General features: G+C 38.2%; 1 non-coding gene and 1 pseudogene across 1 annotated transcript; both read right to left on the minus strand.

The window, feature by feature from the left end:
* Positions 1–3,251: 3,251 nt before the first annotated feature.
* Positions 3,252–3,349, minus strand: LOC130034049 (uncharacterized; annotated as a pseudogene).
* Positions 3,350–5,643: 2,294 nt separating this feature from the next.
* On the minus strand, positions 5,644–5,750 carry LOC130034036 (U6 spliceosomal RNA). Its single transcript, XR_008794037.1, has one exon. It is a non-coding gene; the product is annotated as a U6 spliceosomal RNA (small nuclear RNA).
* Positions 5,751–9,036: the final 3,286 nt, after the last annotated feature.

Below are 9,036 nucleotides of genomic sequence, written 5' to 3' on the forward strand. Positions count from 1 at the left end.
CAGGCTCTGCCGTGCAGGCAAGATACTCTTGGTAGCTTGCCGGGCTCTCCGAGAGGGGTGGAGGAATCGAACTCGGGTTGGCCATGTTGGCTGCGTGCAAGGCAAATGCCCTACTGCTGTGCTGAATAATAAGGAACAAAATTATTTTTATTGTCTTGGTAATTGATAAGGGGAAATAATTATCTTGACTTTCCAACATGTACTACTCCAAAATTTTTCAAAAATACTTTTTCAAAATAATACTTTTTCAAAATAAAATACTTTTTCAAAATAAAAAGGGGGGAGTCTATGATTATCCCAAAAGATGCAGACAGACATTTTATCACTGTCATCTCATTATTCATAGATTTGCTTGAGCCAGCACCAGTAACATCTGTATTCGTCCTAGTCCTGAGATTTTAGCAGCCCCTCCTTACTCAATTTTCCCAATGGTGTCGCATTGGAGGCTCTTTCAGGGTGAGGGAAATGAGAACCATTATTGTTACTGTTTTTGGCATATTGAATATGCCACGGGAGCTTGCCAGGCTCTGCGGTGTGGCCAGGATACTCTTGGTAGCTTGTCGGGTTCTCCGAGGAGAACTAGATTATGAGAGTCCTCGTGCTTCCTGGAGCTTGGTTTTACAGTCTCTGGATCTTGGCTGTTGATGGAATTACTTGGCGCCAGAGGCAGTTTGGGGGCATAGCTGGCTAGCTACTGGAAAATGGGGGATCTGGGTGGAGGAGGCCCAGTCTCGATCTGAGCAGGCTTGGAGATCTCAGCCCGGGACCCATGCACCTGGGTTCCTCTGCTGGTTCTTTCATGCATGAGGCTCATCCGAGCGTGTGGAGAGTGGCCTTGAGCATGGCTGTGGCTGGGTTCTGGAGGTCTTTGCTGCCACGGCTCTACTCAGGGTGGGGAGGGAAACTCAACTCGCCCCAGCTCCAAGGGGCCCCGTGAAGATAGCCTGGCGCCAGGGCAGGAGACTGCGTCGTTCTCTTCCGGGAGCTTTGTATTATAGTCTCTGGCATTTTATAAAATTAATAATTTTCAAAATAATGAGCACACTTGGAATAGAAGGTATATTCCTTATCCTAGCAAAGGCATCTATTTAAAAACAAACAAACAAACACCACCATGCTTAATGGAGAAGCTTAAAGCATACATAAAAGTGTATGCTTTAAGACAAGGAATAGGGGAAATGTTTGCTCTCCCAGCATTGACTCAGCATTTTATGGGAACTTTAGGCCAATGCAAAAGACCACAGAAAGAAAGAGATAGCATCTATATTTGAAAGGAAGAAGTAAAACTTTATAGACATTATCATAAACTTGGAAAATAATAGGGAGTCTACAAAAATCTACTAAAAATAATGTTTAGCAAGGTTTCTATATACAAGGTCTACATATACTTATTTCTATGTACTAGTAATACGCAGATATTGAAATTAAACAATAAAACTTTGCATACCATAAAAATGCAAAACTGAAAACTCTGCCAAAGTTTTGTGTATGTATGAACACATACACTTGAGACAAATGCAGAACTTTGTGTGCTAACATCGTCATTTGAAACTTCAAGATACACAAAGACATATATCAGGTTCATGGATCTGAAGATTTAATTTTGTTATGGTGGTTATTCCATCTAAATTGATCGGTGAATTGAATGATCTCAATCAAAATACTTGCAGTCTTATTTTTTAGTAGAAATTGGAAAACATATTTAAAAGTTATCAATATCAAGAATTGAGCTGAGCTGAGATCTCCCTATTTGCCAGCTGTCAGGGTCACTGATTAGGAGAGCAAGCCGAAAAGAAAAGAATAGCCAAAATTTTACTCACTTACAGCAAATAGTATGAGGCTAAAATCATAAAAATGCCACCTTGGATTTCTATTTTTCTCCTTGTAAACAGCACTGGTTAGATGGGTCAGCACCTACATGGGGGAGCGGTCCTCATGCTCAGGGAGGCCCCAAACAAAGGCCCCTGTAAGTACTGTGTGCTTGTGAACGAGCAGGAGACAGGAAGTGGAAGAGAACAGAGTACTGAGTCAGAGGGGGAAAAAATGCCTTTTGGTCCTCCCCTACCATCTAGATAAGCAGCTCTGGATAGAGGCACTTGAGCAAGGCCTTTTGTGGAGACCCACGGGTAAAGTGGTTTCTGAGTGAAGGAACCTGGGCTAGGAATGCAGGAATACTCAGAAAAGGCCAGCCAGAGGGGGTCTGAGCGCCTGATTGCAACTCCCTTGGAGACTGCAATGCATTGGGCTGTGTGTGGGTGGACAGGCAGAAGTTTTTTCCCACAGGCTCTGCCAGATAAAACCTTTGTAATTGCCTATTAAAATAAAATACACATAGGTTTTTGGTTAGGAGCCAGACTCCCCAATAAAAAGATAGAGCGGTACCAGAACAGCCAAAACAACTTCGTAAAAGAACAGTGTTGGAGGGAAAATACTACCTGAGATGAGATTTGAAGACACTGAGTTGTGCGTGCTATTTTCTTTAGCTAGAGTGTCAAATATCTCCCACTTGTGATATTTTTGTCTTTCCCCCCTCATCAGTTTTTGCTTATCGACTGTGTTGGTCTCACAGAAGAATCAGCTATTTTCTCTATTGTTTTGTTTTTTTAATTTTTATTAGTGAAATACCATGAGGTACAGTTGTAGACTTACAAATTTTTGTGCTTGGGTTTCGATTCTCTATTGTTTTCTTGCTTTCAACTTAATTGAATTTGCCTCTGATAGTTAATGCTTCCTTTTTTCCCTTTTATGATTTTTCTCTAGTTTTCAAGTGGATGCTAAGATAATTGATTTGATACCTTACTCCTTTTTCTATTAGAGACATTTATATTACAAATTTCACCCAAACTGCTTTGACTCCAACACAAATATTTCCAGATGTTGTCTGTCAGTTGGTACAAATACTTCTAATTTCCTTTCATTTCTTTTTTTGAATTTTGGGCCACATCACTTGTACTCAGAGGTCAGTGCCGATTTGCTCAGGAGACCACAGGATTGAACACATTTCACACATGTATACCAGCCCTCCGTAATAGTTCCATAGGGAACTATTCTAGTCCCCTTTTTTCATATATCATTTGTTTAGTTAGCAGTGTTAGTTGCCAGGTAGTTCAAGATTTCTCTGTGTATCTTTGTTGTTAATTTTTAATATCATTCTAGCATTGTCAGTGAAAGTAATACCAAAGCTTATGACTTGAATTTTTTAATTGGTTGAGACTAGTTAGATGACCCTAAGTAGGGTTTTGTTTCTGCTTCTAAATATGGAATACTTCACAAATTCGCATGTCACCCTTGTACCATGCTAATTTTTGTATTGTTCCAGTTTTAATATATGTGCTGCTGAAGCAAGTACCCTCCGAAATTTTTTATTTCCATAAAAGTTTTACTTTTGTTGGATGGTGTGTTGGATGGTGTGATATATAGATGTAATTAACTCATGGAAGAGTTTTTTAAAATTCTTTTTGGTTTCCAGATGCATTATGGGTCCATAAGTTCTTTTTTCTCAGCCTACTTTTTCTATAAAAAATCGTAGAAATTGAAATCTGATTTTGCTTTTAGATTTCTTGATTTTCTTGCACTTCTACTACTTTGTTTCATATATCTATGCGCATAAATGTTTAGGATGTTATATTCCTCTTAATGAATACACCTTCCATCATTATAATATTTTTGTTTTAAAATCTAATTTGATTGCTATAAATAAAATCTTAATCTTGAGTAGTGTTGTCACACTGCATCTTTTTCATCCTTTTAATCTGTCGTATCTTCATATCAAAATGAGTTCATTCCAGGGAACATGTTAGATCTTGTTCTTTAATCCAAATAAATGCTTACATTTAATATGATTATTAATAGGCTTAAATATTTTATTCTTTTAAGCTCTTCTACCTGTATTTGTTTCCCTGTTTCACTTTTTCTGCCTTCTTTTGAACTGCATATATTTATGATTCTATTTCCTCACTTTTGCTTATTAACTACAACTGTTGTTTTATTTTAATAGTTGTCCTAGGGTTTATTATATGCATCTCTTAAGTTTTTACAGTCTATCTTCAAAGGAGATATAGTCACATATAAGAAACTTAAACTATATCTAACATTTTTATACTATTATGTGGTTTCATACTTTGCTTCTACTTCTCTATAAATCTTCTGAGTTATTGTCATTGTTTTTGCTTTTGATGGCTTACTTATTTAATTTTTTTGTGTGACAGAGGGCACCCAATTAGTGCTCAGAGGCATGGGGGGCGACTCCGAGAAATTTTTAGCAAGCAGGTGAGATCTGTTCAAAGATAGGGTTTGAAGATTCATGATACTTAGGCCCTGAGGTGCCAGTGACCATCAGTGTCACCTTGCTGGTGCACGGGGTCACCAGACCTCACCCGCTGATGTCTGGGAACCATGTGTGGCTGGAGTGGACTGGAGTTGGGTGCATGAATCTATGTGTGTCAATCCTTGGGTTTTGCATAACAGTCCTTCCAAGTTTAAATTAAAATGGATAATTGAGGGTTTTTTGGGGGGGAGGGCAGGGCAACACCCAGCAGCGGTTGGTACTTACTCTTGGCTCTTTTGATAGAGTTGGTGTGTGCAAGGCAAACATCTTAACCCCTTTACTACCTCTCTGGCTCCAGTTGATTTAGATAACAAGAAAGAAGTCTTTATACTATTGACTCCTGAACAGTGAATGTAGGAGTGAGGGACAGAGCCCTATTGTTAAAAAACGGCACACAACTTTTGAGTTCCCCAAAACTTAATAGGTTGCTACTTAGGTTGCTACTGGCTAAAAACCTTACCAAGAAGTTCATATCTATTTTGTATCTTTTATGCATACTTTAAATATCTATATACAATCATTTATATTGTATATCGATTGTTTTCTCTGTGCAAGAATAAGCTAAATTATTATAAAAACCAGAGAGATATTATAGGAAAATCATAAGAGTAAATACATTTTCAGTGCCTTTCTAGATTTATTGCTACTGGAAGCTTATGTCATCTGTTCACAAAAAAGCCCACACACTATTCATTGCTCAGTTCAGGGGTCAACTGACTTACCCACATATGCCTTAACAACTTACGGTTATTGCTTCCAATTTCTCTTAATTCCTGTGTTGAGTGATTTTCTTCTGATGTCATTTTCTCCTGCTTGAAGGACATTCTTAAGCATTTCATGAAAGGCATGTGAGTTGGTAATGATTCTTTCGGCTCTTGAATGCAATGCATAAAAAAGGGCATTTCTCATCATTTTTAGATGTTTTCGCTAAAGAATTCTGATTGTCATGATTATCTTCTCAGTTCTTTAAAGACAGCACTGCATTTTATCTTGCAGTTTGCATGTTTCTGATGAGTAATATGCTTCCATTCTCAATCTGCTCAGAACGGGAGTTCTTTTTTTTGTTGTTGTTTAAATTTTTTTATTAGTGAAACACCATGTGGTACAGTTGTTGACCTTACAAGTTTTTGTATTTGGGTTTCAGTCATACAATGATCAAGTATCCATCCCTCCACCAGTGCCCATTCTCCACCACCAATGATCCCAGTAACCCTCCCACCCCTCCCATACCCCCATCCCATCCCGCCTCTATGGCAGAGCATTCCCTTTTGTTCTCTCTCTCCTTTTGGGTGCTAAAGTTTTCAAAAGGGGCATTGAAAAATATGGAATGCTTCACGAATTTGCGTGTCATCCTTGCACAGGGGCCATGGTAATCTTCTCTGTATCGTTCCAATTTTAGTATATGTGCTGCCGAAGCGAGCACAGAACGGGAGTTCTTGAGCTGTTAATATTTATCTTGCTATACATTTCTTTGCTTCTTGAGGTTTGTTGATTTGTACATGAAGGTTTTAATTTGGACATTTTCCTCATCCCCCCCCCCCCCTCCAGCTATACTTTCCCACCCCTTTGCATGTTTCCATGATAACACTTTAATTATGACATACAGTTCATTGACTACTTTAAAATTTCATTTTAAACAAGAAAATACATTTCATTGCAATATCTTCCTGGTTTACTAATACTTCCTCCAAAGTATCTAAGCTTATACTAAAACATCCAACTATCGGTTTTGTCTCATATACTATTTTTTCCTCTGGAAGATTTAATTTTTTTAATATCTTACACATCTTTACTGAACACAGCCAATTTAAACATGTTAAATTATGTTTATCATCTGTCACTGTCCTCCCATTCATCGATTGCAAGATAAATATTAACAGCCCATTGTTCATCAATTTGCTCGAGCCAGCTCAGTAACGTCTCCATTGTGAGACTTTTTTGTTACTGTGTTTGGCATATCGAATACGTCACGGGTGGCTTGCCAGGCTTTGCCGTGCGGGCAAGATACTCTCAGTAGCTTGCCGGGCTCTCCGAGAGGGGTGGAGAAATCGAACTCAGGTCGGGCATGTTGGCTGCGTGCAAGGCAGATGCCCTACCGCTGTGCTATTGCTCCAGCCCTATGTTTATCATATGCTTAACATATGTTAAATTGTGTTGTTTAACATATGACACACTTACAAAAACTCTTTTAATGCCCTTGCTTACATACTCTATCATCTGTATCATTTTCATTAGTTTGATTTATTGTTCTTTGATTTTGACTTGAATTTTCTTTCCTGGTCACTTTTTAAAAAAATATTAAATGCTAAGTAATGTGAATTTGACTTTATTGGGTATTGGCACATTTGTATTTCTATAAATATTCTTGGACTGTCTTTTGGGCTGGGGTTAAATTACTTGGAGGTCATTTTATCTTCAAGCTCTTAAGACTGTTATGTGGAACCAGAGCTGTGTTTAGTTAGGATTACTATTACCTACTAATGAGGTAACCCTTTTTGAGTACTCTGTTTAATGCCCCATGACTAAAAGAAGCAGGTTTCTCCACTCTGGCTGGTAAGAAGGGGCACCGACCTGCCCTGTGTGAATTCTGTTCCTCTGGGAGTCTCTTTTTTGCTCATTCCCTCGTGTGCATACTCTGAGGAAAGAGCTGGGAATCAACCTTGGGCCTCTCGCAGTCAAACAAGTACTTTGAGCTAACTCCCTGGACCCTGACTTTAACAATGAAAAGTCTAGTGTTTAATGTTCCTGTGCATCAGGACAGGATGCTACATACAAATCATCTTTTTTTGTCATCTTTAGAGTAATCTAAAAAGTCTAAACTTATTTGCCATTTATACTGTTTCACAGATGAAAAAGTGAAGGCTTTTAAAAGTTTGGTAAATTTTGCCAAGGTGGTGTGACGAGCAAATGGTAGAGCTAGAACTTAAGACTGTGTCTAATTGAGCATAAAGAAAATAATGGGATCCTGTTAAAGCATTTTTCAACAGTGGGGACTATTACCTGTTAGATTAGGAGTTACTAATATGCATGGTCCACCACAAAGTTCAAGGGTATATTCACTTTCCTCTCCTTCCTATAGGATAAATAGGTATTGCTGGTTTCTTAGAGTAAGGTATGGAGTCCTGAAGTAATGCTGAATAATCTTCACACAATGATTGATATATTGGAAAGTCAGAACAAGAGTGCTGTTCCTACTTTCTGGATGAGGCCACTGACCCTTAGGGTTGAAGTCCTGAGTCGACCTTTGTCCAATGGAGCACCTGTCTTTTGTACAGTGACCCCTAAAAACATTTCTGTATTTGGCTACCAGTATCTGAATAGTCAGAGATAAAATTATAACCTAGGTAAATGAAAGCAGATGAAAATTACCTATCATCCTGCTTACTGAAAAAGTTAATCCCATGAATTTAACATAGATTTTTTTCAGTAATCACAAGCATTTTAAAATCATCTCCAACTTCTGCACTCAGGGATGTACTGAGCGACTACAGTTACCCCTCTGATCCCCTCCCTCCTACCACCGAGTCAAAACATCCTAAAGCTCAGGGCATGGAGGAAAATATACAACATATGTTCACTGCAGGATGCCCGATGTGAAGAAAAAGATCGGAAGGATTTGGTTTTTCTTGGATACTCACTGAGCTTAAACTCATCAGTATTAGAATTCACTCCTCTCCACGTAAGAGTGAGGAGGACTGTGCCAGGGAAATCACTGTATATGGAAACAAAACATCAGGACAGGATACTGCATCCAAGTCATCTTTTTTTGTCAAGCACAAGTCAGCAGAGTGCAGTCTTCAAAAATACTTTCATATGTTTTATCTTATTTGATCATTATACAAATCACATCACAAATCACATGGGAAAAACTAGGAAGAGAATTCAACCAGTAGAAATTTATTTCTGTGTGATACTCTGGATGTTGTAACATCAATTTATCCGAGCAAGGAGAGATTAGTTTCCTGTTGTATGGCTACCATGCAAGAGTTGCTTTAAAAAATATGAATTGATTATCTTACATTTCTGGAGGTCAGAAATTTTAAAAGCTAAATTCAGCACAGATGAATTCCTTCAGGAAGGTCAAACGGGGAGAATCCATCTTCTTGTTTTTTCCAGGGACTCAAGGCTGCCTGCATTTTGGGATGCATGATTTTCTCCACTTTCAGAGCTAGCAGCGTAGACTCCTCAAATTTCTCTCTGACTCTGAGTTGCCTACCACCCTATTTCCTTGTCATCACATTGGGCACACCTGATGACTTCCCCCATCTCAAAACCCTTGACTTCAGTACATACAGTGCTTTTTGTTATGAATGGTTACCTACACAGAGAATTCAGTAACTGGGATATGAACATTTTTGGGGAGAATCATTAATCAATATTTCTATCACAAGACAGATGGCACAATCACTTTGAAAAACAGGTTTTTCAGAAGAAGCACCCTCCCTTATCCTATATGCTAAAGAAAAGGGAAACATGGATACATACCATTGGCTTCTCTCAGCATTACACCTTGTGTAAGCTAAACATTTAAAGTTTGTTGAATAAATATATAAATAATACATATCTAAGGACAAAAGTTTTAAGGATAAGAATGACTGAATAAATAATATGAAAGCAAATAATAATAATCTTTTTAGTATGTTAAAGACACTAATGGTATTTTAAAGCCAACCTGTGGGAAAAATCACTTGGTCGTTCCAGACTAAAAT

This window comes from Sorex fumeus, unplaced genomic scaffold (assembly GCF_029834395.1).
Source record: "Sorex fumeus unplaced genomic scaffold, SorFum_2.1 ptg000055l, whole genome shotgun sequence".
Taxonomy (NCBI): domain Eukaryota; kingdom Metazoa; phylum Chordata; class Mammalia; order Eulipotyphla; family Soricidae; genus Sorex; species Sorex fumeus.